At 44.0% G+C, this 26616-nt stretch overlaps 1 protein-coding gene across 3 annotated transcripts in view; it reads right to left on the reverse strand.

Annotated features, from left to right (window-relative positions):
• LOC135376141 (glucose dehydrogenase [FAD, quinone]-like) overlaps positions 1 to 26616 on the reverse strand; it is a 110785-nt gene that overhangs the window by 38566 nt on the left and 45603 nt on the right. The window lies entirely within an intron of this gene.

Below are 26616 nucleotides of genomic sequence, written 5' to 3' on the forward strand. Positions count from 1 at the left end.
GCTCCATATGAATATCCACACATTCACAAAGTTAATATTCAAGGAACTATGCATTACCAAGGCAAATAAAATTATCAAAATTGCTGCTATCATGCGTGTCTAGAGAAAGAGAAACACGCGTGTATAGCAGCGGGTCACTTAATGGCGGTGTCGTATGGCTAACAAAGGAAAGACTGAGCGAATTCGAAACACTCGAGTGCGGAAGGTACACCCACACTGCAAAAACAGTCGTGAAAAATACGGACATATCGCCGTGAAGATAACGGGAGCGAAACTGTTGTTTCAAACCACGCGCGTTCCCTGTTATGTCGCGGGAGAGGAGCACCCTTGGGGGACTCTTAACCTAAGGGGTGTAGTGACAACATATGAGAGCTAAACTTGCTGGGAACTTTTTCGAACTTGTTGGCTAACCTATTTACATATGAATGGGAGTGCGTGCGGGTATACCGACGGTTATACGCGTGCGAATACCCGCGCGGTTTTGCAATTTGCTGATAAAACTTCAGTGTCGCTGTGGGTTGCGCGGGAAAATGTGGGTATACCCGCCATACATCCGCCGGCAATGTGAAAAAAAAAAGAACGCGTTACCCGCTACTAAGCTAACCTTTCGTCACCTTGAGTTGCTCCAGACCACCCTTTGCTTATACTTAAGCACCTGACAAGGTGGACACCGAACGTCAAGCGAAATAACATGTTTTCGTAGAAGTTTCTCTCGTGTCCTTGAAGTGAACACTATCCGACAAGACACGAGATGATTATCGCACGGAACCATGTTCAGATTGCACGAGCTGTTATCAGGGGTGGATCCTGGATTCAGCTGAGGGGGGAGTCCAGCCTTGGCCAGCATGGTAGATAGACTATCTACAGTACAGTGTGAAGACAGAAATCGAGGAGGGGGTCAGGACATCCTGAACCCCCTCAAGATCCGTCCCTGACTGTTACCATGTAGTGTTGCTACCTTTTCTCTGCTTGGAGTCGCCAAATCTGGGGTATAAGTCGCTAAATCTCGAAAAATTTGTGCAAAAGGTCGCTAAAAGTCGCCAAGCTTAAAATAGCCGCATAATGATACCAAAAATTAGTGTCATTTGCAGCTTTAACGACTTATCCATCTTCCCAACAGTCTGATTAACATCGTTGAGGCAAAGGGAGCCTTTCTGGATCCATATAATGCTCTACAGAATGGTGCCACCAGTTAAAAAGTTTGGCATTATTATATACGATTAATAGAGCGCATCATAAGAATACGTGGTGAAGGGGGTCCCCAATATCAACCATTAAGAATAAACGTTTAAGAATAACACATTCAAGAATAATCCGCTTAAAAAATGCACGGTTAAAAATATATCTCCTAAAATAAACCGCTTACTACCCCGCTTAGAGATCACCGTTTAATAATCCACCATTAAAAATAAACTGTTTCAAAATCCCCTCACCATCTAGCACGGAGGCGGACTGATCGCAATTTGCGCCGGGTTAGATCAGGTTATGTTAGGTTAGGCTAGTTTGGTTTCGGTTAGTTTGGGATAGTTTAGGATAGTTTGGTCCTGTGAGGTTAGTTTAAGCCCCTTGCTTGCAGTTCACCTTGATTTGGGCCACACCACATGGTTCTAGCAACTATAGGGTGGATTTGGGGGGATTTTGAAACGATTTATTTTTAACGGTATATTCTTAACCGTGGATTCCTTAGCGTTTTTATTTAAACGGGGATATTTCGGCGATTACTTTTGTGCGTTGATTTTTAAGCGTCTACTCTGGGAGATATATTTTTAACAGTGGGTACTTACGCGTTTATTTTTCAAAGATTATTTAAAAGATTCAAACAGGATACACCCAAAATTAACGCAGATGATGAATTCAACAAGTGCCAGATACGGGATTGTAAACGCTAAGAAGGAGTCATATGACAGCAAGAAAGGGAAGCTCGTTCCGATACGCTACTTCACATCTTTGCATCTGTGTATGCATGGATACGTAGCGCAAATAAATTTGAAACAAAATAAAATAAAATACGAAAAGAAAAAAAACGGTAGTCTTGTAGCATCTGGAATGTGGTGCAGAACCGGGTATTAGAGTTGTAATGACTACAAGCGGAGATGCACACAGGGGACAGTCTTTTATCTACCTTCACCTAGCCTCCCAATCACATTCACTCGCTTCTTCGGTGTGCACTTTGACGCACGCTCGCAACAAGTGCAGCACGCACCACATTCACTGGGCATCTTGCAATGTGGGCCGCTTTCCCATGCCCCTTTTCTTCTCCAGCTTCCACCGCACCTGGATGGGCAGGCCCAGGGTGCACTGGTGGCGCTGTCGTCTCTCTGAGTGTGCCACGCCGACGCTCCGTTGCTGATTATTGGGAGAACTCGCTGATACCACGGTCTCTTGGTGATACCTTGCTTCCTGAAGGAGCGCACACATATTTTGCTAGCTTTAGCGGTTTGAAATAGCATACCAACCAGAAGCGTTCGATTTCAGTCGTTCCATGCGTCCGCGTTCTCTGGGACCGACGCCATGAAGACTTCAATACTACACGAACCGAATTTCTATTTCCGAACCTATGTTTTCACATTTTCACTGACTTTAATCCCATGATCTGTTTCAGGAAGTGGCTAAAAAGTCGCTACAGCCAGTATACGACAAAATCGCTAAACAGAGCAAAATGTCGCTATATTTAGTGATGAAATCGCTAAAGTGGAAGCACTGTTACCATGTCACTCGTTTTCCCACGGATACCCATGATCAGATCTAACCATCATTATGGAATATCGTTCGGTTTTGGAATGTTACTGTTTGCGAGTAGGGATTTAACAACAACAACTTTATTTTGAAATGGAAAGTGGGGAGGAGTAATACGCGAAACACATTGCACCTCACGAGTTCCCTAACTGAAAAATTGCCTCCACGCTTCGCAAAAAAAGCAAGGAAGAAAATGCTCCAACCACATCCAACATGAAACACCAAATTTTATTGGCTTGCACATACCTTTAAATTGCATGCAGTACATCATCGTTTGCCGAATGGAAATGGAAAGCATACACGGTTCACTAATCCCAACACACACATATGGAGCACGCGTTGCACGGACACACAACCCATCCGATGATCCGATGCACCAGGCAGTACTCCAAACGCCGAACACACAATCCTCGAAACTTCGGACAGGCTGGCACTGCAAAGCTCAATGAAGATCCTTAGTGACGAACACGACGGTTCCTCAAACGAAATGGTCGAGGAACAATTGCCCAACAAGTGGCAACAGACACCAATTCCATGTGAGAAGCAGTTGCAATCTTGCACGCGTATGTGTGACCGTTGAGACAGGAAACAACCTGTAAAGAAACCGAAGTGAATATCACGCTGGTATTGTTCCAACGTTAATGCTGGAATAGTACTTCATTTTGTAACTCACCTCCTCGCAATCGATGCAGTCCCACGGTCACCTATAACGAAAGAATACAATTAACCTCGCTTGTAATGTACATCGTCGCTTCACCGATGCAGCCGATCCTCTCCTGCCGCCGTTTGCAATGCGTTCACCGTCTGCAACGGAATGTACTTCGATTGTTAACACGATTAAAACGCAGGCGTCGTACGATGCATCACAGCTAGGTTGACTTACCTTAAGCAAACATTAGACCTGTACTTAAAAAGCCAGGTGTTATCCTTCTCAAAGGCGAGGTTGCAACGCAGACAGCGGGCAAGAAAGCGGGAAGGAACGTACGGGATCACTCTGGTTTACACTTCGCAAAATAAACTTCGAGGATAAACTCCTCAAAATAAATCACGAAAAAATCCACGGTGCAAAGATTAAGCCGTAAAAATCAACTTTTGCAATACAAACGCTTCAGATTCGAACTTTCACAATAAATCGTCACCGATTGGTCGGCAGCCTCAGAGCAGCGAAGGCTTTCGGCTCCCGAGTCTCAAAATAGTTCCCCGCAGGGTGTGACTCTTTGCGGTGGGCTGGGAACGAGAGTACCGAGCCTGGACAAATCGTTTGCTGTATTCGCCGGCTATCAGGGTTCTGTTGACACTGCAGTTAATGCTCTGTTCTGCTGCTCGCCTGTCAAATTTGAGTATGTTAAACTCTGACTTCGTGTCGTAAGTCACCGAATGAGTTCCCGGTGTTGGTTCCAACTATGGTGGACACTTGCTATATCACGAACATTGTCGCGAACATCTCCATTCTCCTGCAGGGCTCCCTTGGTTGTGAAATCGTAGAGTTGAAAAGTGACGATCGACGAAAAAGCCCGATACCGTGTGGATGTGTTGTGTTTGTCCGTCTGTGTTTGTTTGTGTGTGTTCCAGCCTCAGACCTGTAGAATCGTGAAATCGGAACCTGCCTGTGTACTTTCCTACCTGTGGTTTTCCTTGTGAAACTACGTTCTGATATATGCAGGGAACAGGTACTGGACAGACTCTCGAACTGCATTTCTGCAAATAAGCTGCATAAGAATGTGAAGAAACTGTTTGTTTGTTTGCAGGTACAAACTATTTTCTCTTGCATGAATAACTTCAGTAAGCGGAGGTGCTTTAATTTTTGGAACCAGCATACGGTAATCTCAAAATGTAACGAAATAAGATTCTAATTTCAGGAAGATCCACATTGATTCGCGCACATTCCTAGACAACAATTTGCCATGCAAAAGTTGCAAGAGATGTATCTAGACATAATACTTAGTAGACATAGTACTTTGTTTTCACTGGTCTTTGAATACCCTGGAACCTAAGAATGCCATTTTCAAGGTCTTAAAAACCATGAAATTTTCTCAGAGAAGTTTTTGCATCTTTCTTATTCGCGTGGATATACAGTGCAAATTCTAGTCGATGTCGGAGCTGAAGAAAACCAAGAACAATAAGTAACTGAAATCAGAAGTGTGAGAAACGAATGGCACCCTCTGTTGTATTTGTTTGCCTTCCTTTCTCTTCTATGATATTCGCATTCAGAAATCCCCAAGTACGTTTATTAACAGGTCACTCTTTATGTTGAGCACCCACGCCAAGAAGAGGTCTAAAATTTACGGTACCAGCTACTTCATTGTATGCAATGGTACCCTTGCACTTATTTTTACAGCGTATAAACATCGTGCTGAGATATGAAATCGCAAACTTGCATCCCGCGCGACATTACATTAAATGTGCTGCTTGCAGTTCTGCAGCATTGTTTCTCCCTCACGTTCAAGTGAAAAGGCAAAAAGAACGCTCCGAGACTTACTCTCACACAACCATTATTTCGGGGCCATGTCCTCATACCAAATGGTCACGAGCGTGCTTTTGAAAACTATAGTGGCACATAGGGAAACCGACGTTGCATTTGCACCGACCTTCTATTTCCAATAATTAAACGAGACCTAATTAATACATTCATTTCGGGTGTAGAACATGTTGCCATCCCTTATAACTGCAAAAATATGATTTCTCCTAGAATAAAAATATCAGTCCATGGACACGCTATATGCACCGCGCCTACTAGAGATTATCCAGTGATTGCTGAAAATGTACTGATATTTGTGTTTTATGTGATGTATGACCCACATTTTCCTTTTGACCAGCTATGCCAATGTGAGAGCTCCTACCCCAGACTAGCTAATTCATCCTCTTTGTCCTCCGTGCGGTCACATACGTGTTACACTACAAGGAAGCTAGCTGGTACTACCACATCCAAACAGTTGACTTAACATGAACACAATCACATAGCATGTGATGCCAGTGTCTTTCACCCCACTCCATGTTATTTCATGAGCACTTAGCATCAGAATCAATGAGCTTGCATGATGCACTTATGAAGGGTAATTTCATGTGTGCCGATAAACATACTGCAGTGCTAATTTAAAATGTAGTTTGTGGCTGTGGACCACGCTCATATTCAGTATCCCTTGTGAACTAGGGGAGCATTTTCTGGCATAAACGTTAGATGAGTCAAGACTCCAAAAAATGTAAGCACGTGGTTATGGGCATGTTTACGTGCATTTGACAACCTGCCTTTTTATTACTGAGAGGCTCTCTTCGTAGCCAGAGGGAAAGGGTGCTGGCAATATGGCACATGTTCATAAAATGTAGAACCAGAGACACAGAAAAAAAAAGAGAGCATATCATGATCTCAATCATGTCATTGTGTCCGTGTTTCTGTCTCTTGTTCTACATTTGTTAATCTTTTTGTGTAGTTGCTGGATTTTAGCCCAACAGCGGGGGTCAGCAATTAGAGAACATCCAGAACATGCAAGACATACATTTCCTCATTCTCCGCATTCCTCATTCAAATAACGCTGAAGAAATAACCATGCATGCTAGCAAACAATACAACAGTGAAGCTGGCATCAGTACACTACAACATGTCACATGTAACAATATATAGTATGCCTCAGTTTTTCCCAAACCATGTGTCAGGACCCCCATTGAGGCCGCGATAGCCCAAACGGGGCCCAAGAGAAAGCAGATGAAGTGAGCACAATATGCCACAAAACCAAGGAAACTATCTCGCTACAACTGCATTATATTGAAGTTGTTTGACAAAAATGCAAGTTCAGTCGGGAAACAAGCTAACTCGCAGCAATGCTTTGAATCAAGTGTGTCGCAGTTGGTCGCAGTATTCCTCACCGTATGATGACGAGACCCTGGACCTGCATCAGACGTTACTTGCGCGCACTAGTATAACATTCATATTACTGTATATGTATCTGGGCATAGTACAACCTTCCTAAACAAGGGCACACACACACACATGCACAGACGGTGATCTCAGTTGTCTCGCGACGTTATTTAACTCCCAATTTTAACACACATGCACAAACGAGGAAAGATATCGGCTGTCGCACACACAGCCATCCCGAAAGCTATGCCCATCTTCGTTGATGCACCCACGAATCCACAGGAAGACTGCCGAAGCTCTCCCACTCATATTAAGTACCTGCACCTTGAACTGCAAACAGTTTGGTACACGCCCCACCAAACGAGAACAGCTGATTGCTGATTTCATGGGCGCGACCATGCGAGCCGAAAAGGAACGTTCAACGTTCAACAGAGGGACAATTTTAGCTGAGTTCGAAGGCGGCGCTAGTATTCGGTGCAACAATTTCCAGAGTGAACCGACCTCGATCAGCTCAGTTGGCTCAACACTTTTTCATTCTTTTTCTTTTTAGTATTAATTATTATTATTTTTGCTCAATTTCCAATTCTAATTCCAATCCCAGCTCAACGGCTCAACCGCTCAGCGCGCTGACACTAGTCCAACATAGAGTCAATAAATAGCTGGTATAAAAACAGCGGTTCAATTTCACAGCGTGTGACAAAGGAACGGAGAACTCTTGCTTCCCTAAGGAGAATAGTACTTGATTTTTTATGATTACTCGTGTTCTATGATGTATATACTCGTGTTTTATTACTCCTTTTTCCTCTCTCTACGTTCCAAAAACATACGGTTTCTGAGCCAAGACAATATAGTTGCCAGCGCAGTTGACATACAGAATTATATACAGATCTCGTACCGTGAAGACCACCACCCCAAACGTGGTTGCCGCGGCTTCGGTTTTCGCCCATTTGCACGTCAAAATTCAGGGATGGATATTTTAATACACGTGTGTGTTTCAAAATTTTTAAACGTGGTGTGGATTTTAACTAGGACAGTCTTCCATATCGGTATCTGGCTTTTGTTCAAGACGTGCAATTAAAGAGTTAATTAATGAACTTCATTAATTAGTCGTCCTTATTAGCCATTATAGTCTTTATTGGAAAAGATTTGCGCCTGAACGTAGAACTGAACTGTGAAAATTACGTGTTCTCGCGGCTTCTTTATAAAAATTTGTCCAAGCTGAAACGCACACACACACAAAATAGACGGGAACGTGCCACAACGGCATACTTCGTGGTCGTAGTCCTATTTAATACAGAATTTTTAAAATAAAACAACTAGGACTACCTGTACATTAGTTTCGCATTTACGGTATGCGAGTGGAGCAAAACCTTATCTGCAAGGTATTTTGACATTCTAATTTCCATAATTCACTAAGATGTAATTTTTTTTATGAAGCTGTTTTTCTTTCTTTCGAGAAACAGAAAGAGCAGAATTCCTGGCAATCTTCCTTGATGTTCATTTCAGATATGAGATGAATCCTTCATATCTGCATGCTTCAAATTATTATCCACAGAGGTGACATTTGTTTGTATTGCACCGTTTCAGGTTTTCCATTACGGAGATACCTCGCTCGCATTATTCTACTTCCCTTATCCGTAAGGCCGTCGGAAGTCCTTCACGGCATGGAGGAGCGAGCCCCAACCTAACCTAACCTAACCTAACCTAACCCACCCCACCCCACCCCGACCTGACCCGACCCGACCTGACCTGACCTGAAGGAGAGCACTGCGGGACATGGAGTTCGAGATTGAGAAGTGCGGCATATACAAAAATAGGATCCCCTAGCAATATGACTCGTCCAAGTGATCTGATGACGGTGGACGTCAGTGGCGCAGCCACGGGGGGGGGGGGGGGGGGGGGGGCTAGGGGGGGCCCGAGCCCCCCCTACCTGCCACTGACCGACCCAGGCAAATCGTGCAAATCCAAGGAGAAAATAATATATGGGGGGAGGGGGACCAGTGTGACGATCGCGAAAGTTCTTAGAATTCATGGCGTCTATCTAAGCGGCACACTTGAATGGTTTCCAAAGTATGAGCTTTTCAAAATCCTTCCAATCTCGTGACACCACCTTATTGGACATCACAGTATAATCGTATTGCGAATGTCCAAATCAATTATTTTCGTCTTTTTTTTTAAACCGTATGCTGCGGTGTGCACAAGTGTTGTGTGTTGTCGCACCCAGGATCAGCGTCCGGGAGGGAGAGGGCGGGTTTTCGTATAGAGCCCCCCCCCCCTACCTTGGAGGTCTGGCTACGCCATTGGTGGACGTTATAATGCAGATGGGGAAGGCCATCTCGCGTTATGGTTACCATGATGCGGAAAAACTCGCACAAGAGCAGCAAAAACTGAAGGGGCAGAGCCACCGTGAAACCTCGAGGAGCGGTGGACTGTTCCCCCTGCCCCCCACATTCCGATTTATACCGAAACTAAACAGGAGCAGCTTTCCAAGGTAGGGCTCCGGAACGAACCGACAACAGTAAAAAACGATCAAGAAAAAAAGGAAAGAAAAGTGAGGAAGGAAGCAGCAAAAAAGGTATATTCGCTGGAACCGTAACGGGACGGAAACCATTGCAAACACGTTTTTCTTGTGGCGGCCATCGGCATTTAGAAGCCTTTCTGAACCCTGATGTGAATTACAGGCCCAAATAATGACAAATGAGCAAGCAAGCATCCTCGCTGCTCACTTCTTGGTGTTTTACGTCGTTTGAAGTGCACCACTGGCGCCACATTCGCGTTCACCTAAAATTGCTCCTCTGTTGAACTGTCCTTGTCGGCTCGCATGTGCACGCCCATGAAATCGGCAATCAGCTGTTCTCGTTTTCTGGAGTGTACACCAAACTGTTTACAGTTCAATGTACAGGTACTTAAGGCTTCGATCCCACTCCTCTTGTGAAAACGGCCATGTTTGCCAAGAGATTGCGCCGCTCCTATTTGTCTGACGTTGGAGGTATTGATGTCGTAGGAAAGCATTTTTTCTATACAAATGTGCTACAGCGTCCTTTTGTTTATACATCGCTCAGCTGTTCTACTATAAAGCGAAGAACATGACCATATTCTCATTTTTTGCTCATCTTCGCCAAGGTTTTACGCGGAGAAAAAAGAAAATAGCGCTATGTAGTTTTTTGCAGCGTTGTGTCCTGGGATACACAAAGTGTGCCACAGCCCAGTATTATTGATATTTGACGTAGGCAATTTATAAACACTCCAAAGAAACGCTGAAAAATTGGATTTTTGAACTTGTCATTTCGGATTGTTCTAGTGCTTGTTTGAAAGCAAAAGCCGCACTGAAGAGAAACAATTATGCACACAACAAATCCTGAAATTTTCACCGTAATCTGAGTGTAGGTGGTGGTGGTGGTGGTGGTGATAGGGCTTGCCGTTGTCGGCCTCACGTATGTGGGCAACGTCACGACTCACGCCCTGGGGGAATGTGCGTCCTGGGCCGACTTCTAAGGCCGACTAATCGGAGTGTATCAAGCCCGAATGCCTAAAAGCTACCCACTCACCGCCCAGCGAAACCGAAACAGATGGGCTGTGGCAAGCCAGATTTACCGCGTAAGTTGGTAGCCATGGTTTGTAAGTCCCAGCCTTCCCCGAGAGATGTCGCAGGCAAATACCGAAATAAGTCGTTTTCTGCTACAGCTGTTTCTGCACTTTTCGTTGCCTTCTTTTCTATTTCTTTTTTTTTATTTTCTGTCATGAACTTTCTGTGAATTATGCCGTTCATTTTCTTTATTCTTCTTTTTAATGTAGTGTATTGGTTTCATTGAATTGAACTCGGGAACTTGCCGTCAGTCACTGTAACCGAGGCGTCAGTCTGCAAACCTTTTTCCTTTTCAACCGTATTTATCTTCCTCGTGTTTTTCATTATTATTATTTTTAGACAAAATGCGAATGGTAGATACCAAAGCACGTAAACTCGCGAACTGAAAGTTCCTAAGCTCAATCCACATAGCTAACAGTGCGCTTTGTGCCTTTCGCTCTCCACAAAATCTGAAAATTTGCCATGCAGTTTTGGTTTCGATAAAGAAAAGTTGGATTAGCTTGTCAATATTATCAGCATATTTACTGGAATTAAGATGAATTAAATACGTAACGGTAGATTACGGCAAAGGTTCACACTAAGAAGACTGCCTACCGCATACATTTTTCCGGCTTATATTTTGGAGTGGTAATCAGGGCGTGTTGCTCGCCCATCTCAGAATCACAATTGTTCTTATTCCTATCTTGTGTTTGTATCTTGTTCGTAAAAGGTCTCTATTCGATGTCCGCACCCTCTAAGTTAATCCGCGCATAGTTTGCCTAGATGCAACCAACTCGATAACGTTCGTGGGTCTAGCCACTTAGATTGTTGCCATAATAAATTCCAGGGAGATAACATTTCATTATTAAAGATGAATGGCGAAGTTGCAAAATTCACGTGTACCTGAGGAGGCGCTTGCATCATCTCTTTTTTACTGGTCAGTCAAATCGGTTTCTAATACGAAAAGCAAATAGGAGTGTCCTCTGTAGCATAACAAGGTTGTGCCTAGAATAAATAATCAATTTTGTACAAGAATCCGTAATCAGTTTCATACAGACTAGGACACGAACTATAGGCTAAATTTTCGTTTATTTTCATCTCATTCTGATACACATTAGCAAAGCATGCTCAGAACAGTGCAACTTCCATCGGTGGATGAACCCCGGAAAACACAATCTGGAGTTTCCTTCAGGTCCTTGGTTGATCTTGTGTATGGCAGAACGCGATAAGATGCGTCTTTTTGCCCCTGTGTATTGTTTGTGAATGTAACGTAGAGTAGTCATACTCAGGTTGGGGATCGTGGGCAGAGCCGTAGCGACGGGTGTGCGAGAGGGGTAGCCGCCCCGGGCGCCCTCGGGGGCGTCGAACGGCAGGCCCTGGCAGGTTGGTTGGACAGGATAAAGCGGGAACGAAGGAAATTCGAATTTACGATCTCGGCAGTGCAAATAAGCGTTTTAATTTTTTTGTTTACAGGGCTTCTGACAGCAGTTGAAGAAGGGGATGGGACGCTTCAGATTTACCCTGCCCTGGCCGCAAACTTGCCTCGCTACGGCTCTGATCGTGGGGAATTCCTCTTTGTGTCGTTTGCAGGGTGATTCCCCTGCGGATCGTCTAAGAAACCTTTGGGTACTGTAACCCTAAAAGAAGGCATGCATGCCCATACCAAGAGAGCAAACAGCTCAGATTAGGTAACGTTTGTTGTGGAAGTCGTCTCCGTTGATATAGGGAAAGCAATTGTGCATGGTTGCTACGAGTAAAAAATGACTGGATTCCTCAGTATCAGCACACGTAAGCAAAAGCCGAGCTAAGAATATAGTACTCATTTGTAACATCATTCCTGTATTATATTATGCAGGGTGTTTCACCTAAGGTGATAAAAAATTCTAACGGGCTACGTACTCGCCGGAGGATTGTCAGACTTCCGGCAATTACCTTCTGGAAAATTTTGCCACCATTGAGGAATACTTTGGAGAAGTTTTAATTGCGGAAATTTTATTTCTTCAATTAAACTTTGAAAATTGCCAAGCGAACCTCGCTTTTTTACAGAAATATGAAGTCTTCCAGGGGACAACGACAGGCCCACAAAAAATTAGTACAAACTCAGCTTTAGCCCCGCTTGCTTGATTGTCACAAAGAAAAGCCTGAAAAAGTATTTGAGGGGAGAGGGGGAAGTGTTCCCGCCCTTTCGTTTTACCTAGAGTTTTACCTTCCTTTGCGCTGAGTTGACCTTGACGCTGGTGACAACCCTCTTATCACAAAGAAAACAACCGTCTTCATCGCAAAGGCCAAAAAAAATGAAGGCGGGGACACTTTCTCGTCTAGACTTAGGCTGCGTTCCAATTAATACCTCGCGCCCGCGAAGCCGCCTGACTAGGCAGCTGAGTAGACCCATTTGCTTGTCACTATTGGAACAGGCTTCCCTAGCCGAGGCGCCTGTGGCGCCATCTCGTTGCTCACGCAAGAAATGCGTACGGCGCAAGCGCAGCAGGACTCTAATGCTTTTCTCTCTAATGTTTGTAGGACATCGTGCATAAACTGTCACCTTCACAACTAAACATGTGTTGTAACTCTCTACGCAGTTTAAAAAAAACATACCACTATGTGCAACTTTTCATTTAAAGCCAGCAGAAACAGCTGGCACGCTAGTACCGTCAACGCGCGTCTCCATCCCCGCTGTCAGATGGTCAGGCGTACACTCTAAATCCGGCACCCGATATGTACCGCATGAAAGAGGTCCCGCATCTGGGCCAAGCGGTACACATGAGGTACAGTCCTCAACCAGCAGGTAGAGTTCGCGACCACTGCGAAATTCAAGCGGTACAAGGGCTCCGAGACCCATCCGTACCGGCTAGGTACCTTTTAGGCGCGGTCTAGCAGAGCTGTACCTCATGTGTACCGCGTGTTTCCGGCGCATGAGTACGAACGCCTTCTCACGATCTCCATGCGCTGCAAAAGTATTTCGCGTGATTCCGAATGCCAGTCAATAAATTCCCTTATGCAGCAGTGCCGTAATGGATCAGCACTATCATTCTACCAAAGAAGTGCAATAACTAGAAACCGTGACCGTGAGGGATCGCACGTTTGGGAAGAATGCGTTTCTTGCAACCGCTGGCAAATCAGTTTGTTTTGAAACGTCGGGGAGCGAGGACGAGTCTGCTCCGTCTTTGAAGAAACTCGTTCGACGCTTTCAAGATTGGAGTCATTTAAGGTGGGTATTATATCTATGAAGTAATTATTCGTCCGCACGACGCATTTTCGTTCGTCTTCGCTCTGATTCCCAGTGGTCCTGATCACCCGCAGGATGGACACAACGACTGAGGGACGGAGACAACGAACTTTGAGCGTCATGCACGAACGTTGATGCGTGAATTAGAGAAGCCTAGATTGCACTTTACACCTGGATTACACAAGCAAGTAGGCATGTTTTTCAGGCAAGCTATTAACGGTTGTTGGATTTTTTACATTGTATTTTCTCCTAGGTTACGTCCGGGCGATGTCGTAAATGGGTGAGTCAATCGTCTACTGTGGTTGGCGTTACATTCTGCTCAAGAAACGGAAGTTGGGGAAGAACAGCAAAGGTGTGGAAAAGATAAAGAAGCGTGACCACAGAGCAGCTGCAATGGTGAAGGAGAGATGCAGTGGTCAGCGTTCATCCATATACGTTGTGTGCCCCGTGTGTTCGGCGTTTGTACATCATGACAATGCACGCTCGCGATGGACAAGCATCACCAGTGATATTAATGTAATTTTCGAATAAAGGTATTTGTTTGTGATATTTATCGTACAGCGTAGCTTCCTGGGGCTGTTAATATATCGTAGAGGAGGGGAATCACCCCGACGGATAGGCCTAAATCGCTGCGCGCTATCCGTTGCATGTACCGCATGTGTGCCTCTTAAATTTAAGAGGTACATTTTTTAAAAAATGTACCTCTTGGCCAAGCGGTACTTAACCGTTACATATGCGTTACCTGGTTTAGAGTGTATAACTAGACTGCATCGATGCGCACTAGGCAGTAGCCGACTGAATAGCGGACTTGGCGAGATTTGGAACGAGACTTAACATGGCGGCGCTTCCGGTTAGACCGCTAGGCAGTCGACTAACCGGGGTATTGGAACGCAGCCTTAGATTTCGCGTACAGTTCTCTGCAAAAATCAAGCAGGAGGGGTTACATCGTAATTTTTAGTAATTTTTTTCCTCTATTTCTGATGCGATACTGTGCACAGTCTTTGTTGGGTCTGCTGTTATCCGTGTAGGACATCATATTTTTGTAAGAAAAAAAAAAGAAAGTAAGGCTCGCTTGGCAATTTTCAAAGTTCAATTGAACAAAAAAATTCCCAGAATTAAAAATTATCCAACGCCTCCTGTATTCCGGTCTTTCGCATTGCATGATCTCGAAAAGCTTCCGTCAAGCGTTCCTTCCATCTCCAACGTCCTTGACTCTTGCAAGTGAACATGTACGCGTCCTTACATATGTGGCTTCCCAGCTAATAGTTCTTCTTATGAAGCCACAAAGACGTGGTAGTTAGTAGTTAGTTAGTTAAATAACTTAGTAAAATAAAAATAAAACACTGTCAAGGAGCCCGCGAACAGGGAATCACACACGTAACATGAAAAACGGTTAGGAGCAACTAATATTTATTCGAACAGAACTTTCGTGCAAGAGACTGCACTTCTTCAGGTTACACAACTAAATGCGACACGAGTATATATACCAAGTGAACAGATACAATAAAACAGGTTTCCAGAACTAAGTAAACACAAAACAACCAGACAGTAATACAATGCATCACGTGAGCAACCGTCACATAAGACTCAGGAAAGAGAAGGTGTACGGGTAAATGAGACATTCGGAGAATTGGGGTTCAAAAGATTTGGTGGTGAAGAAACGGGGGCACAGGTGGATGTCTAGCCGTGTACGAGGGGAACACAGCTTTTGTTGAACTGCGTGGGAAGGTAGGGGTGACCTTATGGGCTGAAGGGAAAATGGAGCTAAGAATGCTAAGAACAGAAGGTGAATGTAGTAGATTAGCTGGATGATGGGTTGAACAACTGCAGAGGACCGCCATGAACGTTTAGTCCCCGTGGTTTTAAAGAAGAAAATTTAGAAATGAAGAAGGACTCGCGATTTTTGCGTTTGCAATCGGTGGTGTAGCCAGATTCCAGAATTGCAATGGACAGGTGTGTATCCATGTCGTGCTCGGCTCAACGCCATGCGTCAGAGGTTTTACGGTCATAAATCCGACATTGTCAATAATCGCCCCACTCCCGTTGCTATACATTTTAATCTTCCCGATCACGGTGGAGCATTGGTGTATCAATTTCGGGTGTGACGTTTTCCCGGTCTACGTTCCTCAGTACGCTGTATTCCAAAGAGAAAAATGATGTAACCACTAAAATGCTATTGTATTCTGGTACTGTAGTGTCGACTGTACTTGGTTGGCTGGTTGGTTATGTGTATCAAGCGCAAAACAACATCATAGAAACAAAGCAAAACGAACCATTGCGCATCATTTGCCGCCATGCTTTTCACCGAGTCTGAGTTCCCGATTTTTCTATTAGTGAAAAAAAAAGGAAAAATACAGGAAGTGGGGGAAGCCTATTTTCCCCTTTCTACATTCAAACTGCAGATTCGCGGAAACCCACCCAAGAACGTTTCCTAAGCGTTTTTGATGTGCGGTCGTTGCTCAAAACAAATGAGAGCAGCATGAAACGTCTACTCAGCAGCGATAATACCGAAATCAGCTGAACCCTGGGGATATCGTCTGCGCCATGGCCTGCGAACGAAGTGCGGAAGTGACTACAGCGCTCTGCGGATGATTTCAGCTGAATTCGTGCTTTCTCGGCGACGCAACGTGGTGGACGAACACAAACACGACAGACACGGACGGCGTTCAACTAGCAACCTAGGTTTATTTGACACAGATCTTCCCTACCCCTACCCGAGGGCGTGTTTCTCGACAAAGGTGACGTCTTCCTTTGATGAGTCCCAACCAACATGATCATTTACCTTCTACGTAGTGCTCCACGGCGCAGCGGGTAGATCTGAAATGACCAGTGTGTAACCAGTGTAACAGTCCGTTACGCGAGACCTGGAAATAGACCACCTCACGGGAGATTGGCATCCACTGTGCTGCTGCAACCGGGTCAACGTGACACATGGCCACAGGACGAACGACCAAGGAAAAACAACGAGAATGTGCACGCGTTGACATTACTTCGGTTGTTGTATCTCATGTCTCATTGTAAGAGGGAATCACAGGGGAACGCAACAAAGCTGTTGTTCAGAGCTAGGCTCTTGAGTGTCTCTTCGTTTGTATTCCTGACATTCTTGCAAGGTTTCCACAGAGTAACATGTTGGCTTTGGATCGAAACAACTGTTGTGGACAGAACTAAAAATCGTATCATCCTATTTTTCCCCTAGTTTGCAATGCGTGCGTGTACAATGAACGCTTGCGGCATTTCGTACAACAGCTGTCTCGTTGCAATCTTTTCGCTACGCGACGGACAAGCAGCCCTGCTGTCAAATGTCATATAGAACTGTATTCGTTATTATTATGATACTTATCACAATGAAACTGCAATTATCACAATAGGCTCGAATCATAACAATTGCGCCCTTCGCTGCGCATGACGAATCAACTTCGGTCTCCCAGTGCTACTGACAACTTCTATGTCAGCGAAGCCTGTTAGGGGCGGAAAGCAGGCTGTTACAAAACAATTGTCAGTGCTAGGCGTGAATACTATTGCCCAGAGAGAAAAGAATACAAGCCAATCCCCTTCCCCACAGCACGCGCGTCTTTGTCTCGTTCCTTTTTCTTTCCAACTAGTGTCTTTGTTTTTTACATGTGGGGGAACTGAACGAAGAACCGGAGCATGGAAGGAGGGGGCACCACGGTAAATGTTTATTATGTAGGCAAGTGGGAGAAGTGCTGTCGCGTCCATTTTGCTACGAGGAATTTTTGTCGCACCATAACTATCTTGCAATGCAAATGCAATTTCTTGGATTGAACTCTGAAGTCTGTAGACGGATCCTCCGTTTACTCGCAAATACAACGATCGTCTTACGGCAAAGTGTGGGCAATCAGCGCCGCGTAATGCGATGGAGACGACTGAAATAAACTAGTGAAATGACCACATTTCGTGGCGAAGGATCACACACCTCGTCATCTCACAAAGCGATAACACGAATCGCAGCCAAATAAAAAAAAATATTCACCTACTAGTCACGGCCGCTACTATGCGGAATACGGACAGGTTACATAGCGTATAATTGTCGACTTCCCTATTTTACTTCGGTTATGCCATTCCTTTGATTCTTATCATTTTGTGTGCGTACTGTGAGCTGAACTTCCAGTTTCGACAGAAGTGGTAATTTCATAATTCATGTCAAGAAATCCTGTTTCTGTAAGCTGTATTGAGATAAAACTGCTACCGATCGGCACGTGAACAGACTCTTCACAGCTGACTGCAATTATTTAGTATTTGAGTTCATTTTTTATGAAGGCTGTTTGGTCATTTTGCAGTTGAGATATATATTTTTATATATCTCAAATATATTATATTTTGCACAGTCTTCGTCGCAGGCTACGCGCGCGGTAGCTACCCCCGTGCTACTCAAAACACGAAAGCACGAAAATCAACTCGCCGTCTTGCACGACAGTTTCAGAAGACTTTTACGAGACAATCCTCCCTTCTACACATGTATAAACACCGGGTACAATGGCATAGAGAAGAGATTCAAGGTCAAAGGGTCCAGTCGGCAACTGTCCCACGCGCGATTCTCCCTAACGGGGTCATCCACGGAAACCGCGACAGTGGCGCCCCGCCGTAGGAAGTCCGTAAGTAAATTCAAGATGGCTACCGTGAGACCGTAGCCTTAATCCAAGTGGGAAAGCCTCGGCGGTCTTCTTGTGGATTCGTGGGTGCATCAACGAAGATGGGCATAGCTTTCGGGATGGCTGTGTGTGCGACAGTTGATATCTTTCCTCGTCTGTGCATGTGTGCGCCCTAACACATATACAATAATATAAATGTTATACTCAGGGTGTCGAACCGCAAAAAATACGGGTTCGGTTCGGGTTCGGGTTCGCGTTGTTTTGATTTCGTTCCGGTTCAGTTCTGGTTCGGCCACGCGAAAAACCGAACCGGTTCGCAAACCGGTTCGCAGCCCCGATCCGGTTCGCGAACCGGTTCAACGCTTCCGTTTTATATGTTCCATAAAACTGCCTTTATCAGGAAATGCGTGGCTAATAGCTTACTGCTGTTGTCTGCATTGACGTCTTTAGCGGTGAGGTAGCTCTTTAGCGAGTGAAATAAGAAATGGATGAACACTTATTGCAAATAGAGTCCACGCTGATGAAGCGGTGTTGTCCCGCTTCTTTCTGTTCCCAAAATCTCTTTTTCACACGCACAGTGCCAGCAAGATAAACTTAAAGGAAGCCTAATAAGATGGACAGCGTAGGATAGACGACAGTACTTGCCGGCACACTGCCTTCGCAGCGTGAATCGATCTGAAACCGTACTGAAGCATGTCGTAAATAAGCCTGCCATCCTTACTCTGTCCGAGCTCACAGCAGTGTACTAGTTAATCCACCTCACAAAGGCAATGTATCACGACACAACTGCACTACCAAAAAGCAGAACCACATTTAGTTTTCAAACCACGGCCAATCAAACAGGCACCGTTCTGCGTACGCTCCTTCTCCACTTCTCATGTTTCTGACTTGTTTAATTTTTACTGCTCACGTGTAAAAAGAAATCTTGGGCGCTTATATAAACACTTATTCGTCGTGTAGAGCTACATAACTGGCCTACTCCATTCCTGTTGCATTCGTCCACCTCGTGGCACCTCGTCTCTGAAGAGTAGACGCCTCATCACCGCGTGCGTGGGGCGCCAGCCGCGGCGCTCACAAGAACAACCGCGCTTCAACATGTTAAAAAGACGCTGAAAGTATCCTTACTATACGTCGTCGTCTGACTGCTAGGTGAAAATTTCTGAAATCCATGATATAGGCGCGTTATGATCATACCGACGTGTCTTCGTTCGGGGATAGAGAGGAACTCTTGTGCTGACTTCTATGACCGAACCGTTTTGTTGCGAACCGGTTACCGCTATTATTTTTTATGGTTCTGCTCCGGTTCGGGTTCAGCAGTGTTATGAAAATTTCGGTTCGGGTTCGGGTTCGGTTCCGGCAAAAATAACGGTTTGGATACGGTTTTCGGTTCGGGTTCGGGTTCGGTTCGACACCCTGGTTATACTACTGTGCGCAAGTGACATATGCTGTAGGTTCGAGGGTCTCGTCGTGATACAGTGACAAATAATGCGACGGACCTGACGGAAAGCACGTTAGCTCGGTTTCCGAGTGTGGTGTAAGTGGTGTAAACCCCGCTTTGACTATTGCCGCCTCCCTAAGGTTTGTGTGTCAGTTTTGGAAATACTGATATTGTTACATGTGACACATTGTAGTGTACTGCAGCCAGCTTCACTGTTTGACTGATAATTTGCACGGTTACTTCTTTAATATAATTTGAATAACTTTTATCTGATACTGTACCATTAAATAGGATAGGAATCCATTATGGTTAAGAATTATTTTTCCTTTGCGATGTTCCCACACTAATCTTGGTGACAAGCTGTCTCTCATTAAATTCCTTTTGAGTATTTCACACTGCTTACAGCATAATGTGAGAATGAGAAAATGTATGCTTCGCATGTTCTCAGCATCATCTACAGCAACTGCTCTTGGGCTTAAAATCCAGAAACTATACACGAAAAAAAATTACCAAATGTAGAACAGACGACACAGCAAAAAGGACACGACAAAATGATTGGGACTGTGTGATGTTGTATTTTTTTTGTGTGTCTCTCTCTGGTTCTGCATTTTTGTGAACATGTGCCATGTTGCCGGCACCCATGCCCTCTTGTCGCAAAAACAGCCTCAGACATAAAAATGCAGACGAAAAAGTAGAGAACTCCAACTTAACATAACAAGAGACAACAACGATGAGGACACAGGAAGCTTCTAGAGTCTTGGCACATACGCGGTGACCCCTCGGTTTGTAACAAAAACCGTGGCCCCTCCCCGAACAATACTGGCATCTCTACTACTACTCTTTTGGCAGCGGTGCAGCTGTGTGATACACGTCTAAGCGTCTTATTCTGAATTGCAGATTTTGAGTTGCCTGTCTGGGAACATCACACCTATCTACCAGCGCTTGACTTCGGCAGAGAACAACAACAATATCTCGGAGCGCAGCAACAGGATACGCCCACCAATGTTTGGAATGAACTGTTAAAAGCCGGATTACGGACCCGACGCACTACTCTTCTGCAGCGGTGCAGCTGTGTGATACACGTCTAAGCGTCTTATTCTAAATTGCAGATTTCGAGTTGCCTGTCTGGGAACATCACACCTATCTACCAGCGCTTGACTTCGGCAGGGAACAACAACAATATCTCGGAGCGCAGCAACAGGATACGCCCACCAATGTTTGGAATGAACTGTTAAAAGCCGGATTACGGACCCGACGCACTACTCTTTTGGCAGCGGTGCAGCTGTGTGATACACGTCTAAGCGTCTTATTCTGAATTGCAGGTTGGTTTGAATTTTATATTCCGTGTTTGCACCTGAGTACGCTGTGCCGCTGCCTGATAATTTGTTGTCATTGAAGCTACGTGCATGATATTTGATTGCTGACTTCCTGCATATAAATATGACCAACGTAGCACAGGTAAAGGAAATTCATAAGGCCATACCCGATCTGACTGCTCAGTTCAGTCAACTGACTAAGCATGTGACAACACAAATAACCAATGTCAAGTCTCTTCTTGAGAAAGAACGCTTAGAATTGTCCACTTCCATGCAATACATGAGCGATTCATTTGAAGAAATGAAAACTGCGTTTAAGTCCGTTCAAGAAGAGACGGCTGCGTTAAAAACGAAAGTTGCACAAGTTACAAGTAAAAACTGTTCCCTGGAACGTGAACTGTCTGTGCTCCGGGCCGAGGTGGCTAGTCTTAAGCAGTACTCACGCAGGAACAATGTGGAAATAAGAAACTTTCCGTTGAGGCCTAACGAGAACAGCACCGACCTAGTTTGCGAAATAGCCACAAAACTGGGTGTAGATTTATCACCAGACGCAATTGAGATTGCTCATAGGGTGCCTACGCAGGACCCGTCAAAGCTCAATATTATTGCTCGGTTTTTCTCTCGAGAAGCTAGAGATTCGTTAGTGTCTGCGTCAAGGCGTAGGCGACTGACCACTTCGGACTTTGGGTATGAGCACAACGAGCCAGTCTATGTTAATGAGCACCTGTGTCAAGAGCTTAAGCTTCTTTTGGGAAAAACTATCCACAAAAAAAAAGAAAATAAGTGGAGGTACGCATGGGTCAGGGACGGAAAGATATTCGTCCGTCGAACTGAGAATTCTAAAGCTGTCCAGATTCAGTCTGAAAAAAAAACCTACGGGAATTACAGCTGTCACATTGTGTGTAATTTTGTTATATGCTATTTTGTTGTCTACTCCTAAACTGTTTATATGGATGATATTCTATCGATTACTGAATTGAACAACCTGTCCAATGGTACTATGTTTAAGCTATTAATTTTGGACATAAGGAGTGTTCGAAAGAATTTCAATCAACTAGTTGCTCTATTGTCCACGCTAACTTTTAAATTTGACGTTATAGCTCTAACGGAAACATGGCTAATGCGAGATGAGTGTTATCACCTTCATGACTATGTGTTCTGTTCTCAACCCCGATTGTTACAGTCCCGACATAGAGGAGGCGGTGTCGGCCTATTTGTGCATAAAAATGTGAAATGTAATCTCCGAGCTGATATCGTTCTTGAGATACCAGGATTCTGTGAGGCTCTCTTTTTAGAATTGCCAGGTAGTGTTAAGGCCTGTTCCGATATATAGCGATTTGCTATATAGCGCTCGAAAATAGCGCGATATTTTCCTCCTCGCAGTGCTCCAAACCGCTAAAAATTAGAGCGTGGCGGAGTTGAGCTCGAGTAAACTTTTTCAGCGCTAATATTAGCACTACATTCGTGCGGCCAATGAGAAGGCCCTTCAGAGGTGACGTCGCGGAAGTCGTGGGGTTGTTTTGCTCCCGCATTTCATGGCACGGCGACGGCATTGGAACCGGTGAGTTTGTCATCCAAAATGTATGGCAATTTTCAATTTTGTCAAGTGATGGAACTTGTTCGTCCGCATGCCGTTGAATACCTGAAGCGGAATGATGGGAGAGACCGGAAACGACCACCCAACTTCCGCTAAATTATAGTGCTACCGCCGGTTTGCAAGTGAGAACCGTCCGATCACACCGAGGGCTGTTTTTGTGCGCTACTTTGTAACGCTATATTCATGCGCTGCTATATGTCGGAACAGGCCTTTATAGTGGGAGTGGTTTATCGAGCTCCGAGGTGTAACATATCGATATTTCTTGAAGCGTTTGAAAACACATTGTTTACAATTGCTGCGTTGAAGAAACGGGTGTTTATCGCCGGGGACTTTAACATTGATACCTTACACGATGGCGGTGCTGCCTATGAATGTCTGTTTTCTTCTTTCGGTTTCCGTAATTTAATCAACTCTCCCACACGTGTTACAGCCTGCACAAGTTCTGCCATAGATCACATTCTTTCTAATATTGAAAACGCTGACGATTATTCCGGTGTTTTGAATTATGATATCACAAATCATTACCCTGTGTTTACTGTTATCCCAAATATGGACCTGCGTCATAATGTCACCAGACCATCTAAATATCACATTAACTATTCACGACTGCGTCAGCAACTCTCCTGTATGGATTGGTCATTGATGTGTAACACAGACGTTAATGTTGAATTTGACGTATTTGTGGCCCTCGTGAGAAGCGCTATATATGATTCAAGGAAGATGGTAGGCAAGGCGTACGGCGCACCACTTTGTCCTTGGATGACAGATAGAGTTTTGAACGTTCTAAAGATAAAGCAAAAATGGTATCGCAAATTTGGACAACACAAGGATAACGCATATTATTTAAACAGGTACAGATACTACAGAAATTTAGTAACTAAGGAGTTGCGCCAAGTGAAATCAAAGTATTACCATGACATTATATCTCGCTCTCATGGGGATAGTAAGCAGATGTGGAAAATTATCAACTCTGTAATTGCTACACCAAAAGTTCAGGTCCTCCCAGACAGAGACAGGGCTGGGGTTACACATCAAGAATTGTGTGAGAATTTCAATCATTACTTTGTCTCGATAGGGCAAAGTCTTGCCCATGCTTTTATTAGAAATGGAGATGGAGAGCTCGCAGAACAAGTAGAACAGACTCCTAGTAACAGCTTTGTTTTTGAACCTATTGATGTACAGGAGGTAATCGGCATAACCCACAGCATGAAGTCCAATACAGCAATGGGTGTTGATAATATCAGTGTCTCGATAATTAAGAGGCTGGTGGACATACTTAGCCATCCGTTATGTTATCTTTACAACCACTCAGTCTCATTAGGAGTTTATCCCGATGCTTTGAAAGTTGCCAAGGTTGTTCCGATATTTAAAGGTGGTGATAAAGATGTTCTTGAAAATTACCGCCCTATCTCTGTTCTTAACACAATAAATATAATATTCGAAAAAATAATATGTAAGAGAGTGACGTCCTTTCTTGAAAAGGACGGTCTTCCTTTTCTATGGCGTGATTAGCGACAGTCAACATGGTTTTTGAGCGCGCAGATCCACTGCAACAGCCACTTTAGCAGTAAGCCAGTTTATTAACACTGCTCTCAATGACAGAAAACTTGTGCTGGGGCTGTTTCTAGATTTAAGAAAAGTCTTTGATACTGTCAATCACGCTATACTGTTGGATAAATTAAACTCGTACGGATTTAGGGGACACATAAATAGCTTCTTCCGTAGCTACCTGTCAGGACGTAAACAGTTGGTAACTATCGATGGGACATCATCTGCGTATTTGGACATAAATGTCGGTGTACCGCAGGGCTCTGTGCTGGGGCCGATACTGTTCGCCCTATATGTAAATGATCTCCCAAACAGCTTAAAAGTCTTTACTTCTTACCTTTATGCAGACGACACATGCTTATTTATATCGAGTCCAACACTTAAGGATATCTCAGACACCATGCAAGGAGATTTGCGTGCACTAGAAAGATGGTTGCTTCGTAATCAGCTAACCTTAAATACAAATAAAACCACATTTCTTATATTTCACTCTTTTAAAAGTCCGATAGACACCAGCAGCTTTCAAATGAAGTTGTGTGATAGTCCCATAACACAGTCCAATCAGGTTCGGTACTTGGGCATAATACTTGATAACACACTATGTTGGAAGCAACATATAGAGTCACTTAGAAGAAAATTGGCATATGGCTGTCATTTACTCCTCAAGTGTAGGCACATATTTCCACTGCACGTAATGAAACTGTTGTACTTCTCTTTTATACAGAGTCATCTCACCTACTGCTTGGAAACATGGGGTAGTACATACCATACATATTTAAGGGTACTAATAACGTTACAGAAACGTGCGGTTAGGATTATAACAGGTACCAATAACCGTTCCCCGTCCAAGGTACTTTTCAATACCCTGCAGTTTCTTACCTTGGAGCAGTTAGTGGTTCAGCGATGGGCGCAAATAATGAAAAACGTAATCAGAAATAACATTCCAATTGACGTCTCCAGCCTGCAGCAACCGCGAAGACCAACTAGGATGCAAACAGATAAAAAGCTTATCATTTCAAGTGCAAATAATGTCTATGGTACCAGGACTCTTCAGCATTTGGGAGTGCGCATTTGGAACCAGTTGCCGATAGAAGTAAGAAACACCCAGCTGTTCTCAAAATCATTACAGGACTTCATTCTGTCGGAGGATCGAGTACATATATGGTAAATCCGTAATATGCCGATTACAACCAATAGTCGCTCTATTTTACAGTGAATGTACTTTGTGGTATATGCTGCACTTTGTGGTTATATGCTGTACTTTACAGTGATATTTCTAGACATCTCTTTTCTTTTTCTTTTTTTGCTGTCACTGTTGCCAATGTCATTGATGAACATCTTTAGTGGACCCATCACTAGCTTTTGCTAAGGGACCACTCAGTTTTTGTGACCTTTTAACTTGAAGAAATGACCCAATAAAATCAAAATCAAATCTCCTTAAATAGCGACCGGTTGTGCAATCTCTCATTCAGTTTGGCACTGATGATGTCCGTCGCATGACGGACGAAACGTCTGAGTAAACCTTGTTATTTCGTTATGTTAAGTCGGAGTTCTCTACCTTTTTGTCTAGTTATGTCGTCTCCCGGCTTTTGGAGCATTTTTGCATAAAGATGCAGGTTGTGAGAGGCACATAAACACTGCTTACATTGCTAACCTATCTATCGCAAGACATGTGAAAGGATTGCCAAATTAAAATTCAATAATACAAAAATGATTCTGAAATACATAATTCCAATAGAAGGGAGAGTAAACATTGGAATAACAGGTAAATGTAAGGCGCTGAAATGTTGGCATTCTTCTGATGTGTATGATGTACTGCTCTATTTAACCCATGGCATATATGTTGTCAAACATAAACTTCTTGCATTCAACATCAAGGTGCTATACCTATTCCATCCAAGCGACTCGTCTTTACACGGACACGTGGCACACCATTTTGGCACAAAGATTTGATATCTCTCCTTGTTGGATATATCAAGCAAATACTGTGCCAAAATTGTGTTACCTAGTTGACATGCTGCATCTGCTGAGATATGTTACAGAAGAAATACTCCTGAAGAGATTAAAGGAAGTGCATACGAGTACATATGCTTTGCAAACAAGTTGTTCCAAAGTACAATTATGTTCGTGTTGAATTGGCAAATCATTAATCATCTCATAACAAAGTGATGAAAGAAAGTAGTGAGAAATGCAAAGCCGCAAGCACTGTTGCATGGCCATGTTCACAATGGGCAATGACGCGTTTCACTTTCCGTACCGCGTACAGACTATGCTCAATGAGTCGTTTGTAGTGTTTATGATTGATGTAGGCCATGGCAACTACCGATGAACTTTGCAGATTGTGCAATTATATCTTTTGTGAACAAGACAAACCTCAATATATTCCCATGTAATTTTTATCCTACAATTAATTGAGTTGAGGGTTTCAGGCATTTAGGTGTGCGCCTCTCTTCTGGTATTTAGTGGAAATCACACATTAGTTGCGCATCCTCTAAGCCTCTTAATGTCTTCTTGAAGTGGACACGAAAACTACCTTTCGCAGACAGTACACTGCTGGCATACAAAACCCTTGTACAAAGTGCCTTGGAAACGGTTTGGAAACGGTTTAAAAAGGGTACAAATGACATCATACTGTTCAACAGAGCCACCAATTTGGTACAGTTGAGCTACGCTCAAAGCAAGGGGGGACGAGTTCGTGTCTAACAGGCACGGTCTTGAGGGGATTAC

Source organism: Ornithodoros turicata, unplaced genomic scaffold, assembly GCF_037126465.1.
Source record: "Ornithodoros turicata isolate Travis unplaced genomic scaffold, ASM3712646v1 ctg00001046.1, whole genome shotgun sequence".
NCBI lineage: Eukaryota > Metazoa > Arthropoda > Arachnida > Ixodida > Argasidae > Ornithodoros > Ornithodoros turicata.